Source organism: Bos indicus x Bos taurus, chromosome 2 (genome assembly GCF_003369695.1).
Source record: "Bos indicus x Bos taurus breed Angus x Brahman F1 hybrid chromosome 2, Bos_hybrid_MaternalHap_v2.0, whole genome shotgun sequence".
Lineage (NCBI taxonomy): Eukaryota > Metazoa > Chordata > Mammalia > Artiodactyla > Bovidae > Bos > Bos indicus x Bos taurus.
Genome location: NC_040077.1, coordinates 108,061,388 through 108,065,097, shown reverse-complemented (window position 1 = coordinate 108,065,097; position 3,710 = coordinate 108,061,388). Strand labels below are relative to the sequence as shown.

At 45.3% G+C, this 3,710-nt stretch overlaps 1 pseudogene; it reads right to left on the bottom strand.

Annotated features, from left to right (window-relative positions):
* Positions 1–579: 579 nt before the first annotated feature.
* Positions 580–1,585, bottom strand: LOC113881139 (annotated as a pseudogene).
* Between the last annotated feature and the right edge of the window lie 2,125 nt (positions 1,586–3,710).

The following is a 3,710-nucleotide window of genomic DNA, read 5'->3' as shown; positions in this document are numbered from 1 at the left end:
TAGATAGATTTCTAGATAACAACTTTTTAAGAAAAAAAATTTGAAACTCTCAGAACCACAAAGATTTCAAACATCTTTTGTATATAATTCTATTCATGCCTCCAATTCTGATTTGAATTCTGACTCAACTCCATGGAAAGTTTGGAAAGAAATTTTCTTCCTTTTATTTTTTTTCTTTTTTGGGGGGTAAAGTGAAGTTGCTCAGTCGTGTCTGACTCTTTGTGACCCCATGGACTGTAGCCCACTAGGCTCCTCAGTCCGTGGAATTTTCCAGGCAAGAATACTGGAGTGGGTTGCCATTTCCTTCCAGGGGATCTTCCCAACCCAGGGATTGAACCTGGGTCTCCTGCACTGCAAGACAGACGCTTTACCATCTGGTAAAGGTACTTTATTGATGGTACATGACAAGGTAGGGCTCCCTAACCCTCGCCTTCCTCAAGAGGTCTGGGATGGAAACTGTGTGGGCCTTGGGAGATTTCTCAGTGTGCTGGAGGATCAAGGTGGGGCAAGGACTCCCCAAGAGTTGAGGACCTCTCTCTTCCTTTCATGCTCTTGCTAGGGCTGGTGGTCCAGGGACTCTTACTCCTTGGAGGCCATGTAGACCATGAGGTCCATCACTCTGTTGCTGTAGCCAAATTCATTGTTGTATCAGGAAATAAGCTTGACAAAGTGGTGATTGAGGGCAATGGCAGCCCCAGCATCGAAGGTAGAAGAGTGAGTATCACTGTTGAAGTCGCAGGAGACAACCCAGTCCTCAGTGTAGCCCAGAATGCCCTTGAGGCGGCCCTCTGACACCTGCTTCATCACCTTCTTGACCTCATCATACTTGGCAGGTTTCTCCAGGCAGCAGGTCAGATCCACAACCAACATGTTGGGGATGGGGACATGGAAGGACATGCTCACGAGCTTTCCATTCAGCTCAGGGATGACCTTGCCCATGACCTTGGCAATGCCAATAGAAACAGAGATGAGTTTTTGGGCAACCCCTTGGCCATCGCACCACAGTTTCAGAGGAACCATCCATAGTCTTCTGGGTGGCACTGATGGCATGGACTGTGGTCATGAATCTCTCTACCATGCCAAAATGGCCATGGATGACCTTGGCCAGTGGAGAGGGGGGGAACAAGCAGTTGGTGGTACAGGAGGCACTGCTGACAATCTTGAGGAAGTTGTCATAATTCTCATGGTTCACACCCATCACAAACATGGGGGCATCAGCAAAAGGCAAAGATGATGACCCTCTTGGTTCCACCCTTCAAGTGAGCTCCAGCCTTCTCCATGGTAGTGAAGATATGAGTGGACTCCACCACATACTCAGCACCAGCATCACCCCATTTGATGTTGGTGATATTTCACTCTTGGAAAATGGTGATGGCCTTTCCATTGATGATGAGCTTCCCATTCTCAGCCTTGATTGTGCCATGGAAATTGCCATGGATGGAATCATACTGGAACACATAGACCATGTAGTGAAGGTCAATGATGGGGTCACTGATGGCAATGATGTCTACTTCGCCAGGTTAAAAGCAGCCATAGTGACCAAGTGCCTGATACAGCCAAATCCATTCACTTTGACTTTCACCATCTTCTTTCAGGGATGCATCTTACATAGCATGGACGATGTGGCTCTCTGTCAAATCAGGGAGGAGCAGAGAGCTGCAAAGGATTTTTCTGCTTTGAGGTTAGTGAGATCAGGATCTGGATTTTTATCACTCCGTCCATCTTATTTCATTTGTCCAAGTGGAACCAGGTCATTGCATCCCCTTGACACTGTTCCCACTGGGGCTTTCACTGGATGAGCATCCCCCAAAAGGCCCTCCCTGGGCTCTGTTGAATGAGGCCTGGGTAGAAGAGAGGCTATAAAATGATATGTCTTTGAAACTGAGCAGGACCCTGTGAGGTTCCTGGGCACAGAAGCCTTCCTGTGTCCCCATTTTCTTGTTTGTAGGAAATTGGCTTCAGCCTCCATGACTTTCTCTGAGTTCTAAGGGGCAGGTTCAGTTTAGTTCAGTCGCTCAGTCATGTCCAACTCTTTGCGACCCCATGGACTGCAGCATGCCAGGCCTCCATGTCCATCACCAACTCCCAGAGTTTACTCAAATTCATGTCCACTGAGTCAGTGATGCCATCCAACCATCTCATCCTCTGTCATCCCCTTCACCTCTTGCCTTCAATCTCTCCCAGCATCAGAGTCTTTTCAAATAAGTCAGCTCTTCGCATCAGGTGGCCAAAGTATTGGAGTTTCAGCTTCAATATCAGTCCTTCCAATGAACACCCAGAACTGATCTCCTTTAAGATGGACTGGTTGGATCTCCTTGCAGTCCAAAGGACTCTCAAGAGTCTCCTCCAATATCACAGTTCAAAAGCATCAATTCTTCGGTGCTCGGCTTTCTTTATATTCCAACTCTCACATTCATAAGTGACTCTTGGAAAAACCGTAGCCTTGACTAGACAGATCTTGGCAAAGTAATGTCTCTGCTTTTTAATATGCTGTCTAGGTTGGTCATAACTTTTCTTCCAAGGAGTAAGCGTCTTTTAATTTCATGGCTGCAGTCACCATCTGCAGTGATTTTGGAGGCCCAAAAAATAAAGTTGGCCACTGTTTCCACTGTTTCCCCATCTATTTGCCATGAAGTAATGGGACTGGATGCCATTATCTTCGTTTTCTGAACGTTGAGCTTTAAGCCAACTTTTTCACTCTACTTTTTCACTTTCTTCAAGAGGCTTTTTAGTTCTTCTTACCACAAGGGTGAGTTCTTCTTACTATAATACTTTCTGCCCTGAGGGTGGTGTTATCTGCATATCTGAGGTTATTGATATTTCTCCCAGAAATCTTGATTCCAGCTTATGCTTCCTCCAGCCCAGCATTTCTGATGATGTACTCTGCATACAAGTTAAATAAGCACGGTGACAATATACAGCCTTGACGTACTCCTTTCCTGATTTGGAACCAGTCTGTTGTTCCACGTCCGGTTCTAACTGTTGCTTTCTGACCTGCATACAGGTTTCTCAAGAGGCAGGACAGGTGGTCTGGTATTCCCATCACTTTCAGAATTTTCCAGTTTGTTGTGATCCACACAGTCAAAGGCTTTGGAATAGTCAATAAAGCAGAAATAGATGTTTCTCTGGAACTCTCTTGCTTTTTTGATGATCCATCGGATGTTGGCAATTTGATCTCTGGTTCCTCTGCCTTTTCTAAAACGAGCTTGAACATCTGGAAGTTCACGGTTCACGTATTGATGAATCCTGGCTTGGAAAATTTTGAGCTTTACTTTACTAGCATGTGAGATAAGTGCAATTGTGCGGTAGTTTGAGCATTCTTTGGCATTGCCTTTCTTTGGGATTAGAATGAAAACTGACCTTTTCCAGTCCTATGGCCACTGCTGAGTTTTCCAAATTTGCTGACATATTAAGTGCAACACTTCCACAGCAGGTTCAAAGAGTTGCTAATCAAAGAAAGGAGGGGATGCAGGAACAAAAGAGCAGCAGTCAAAAACCAGTAGTGTGGCCTTGGGGCAGCATCCTCATTCCACTTCAGAGGATATACATAGCAATATCATTGAATTCTTCTGTAGAACAAAACCCCCAACAAATGGAAGATGTTAACTACTTGATGAAACATTCTTCATTCCAGAGAGAAGGCCACAGTTTGATAACCTTGAGAACCACAGAAGCTTATCAGGAGAACATCTGAGATCAGATTAGAGGAG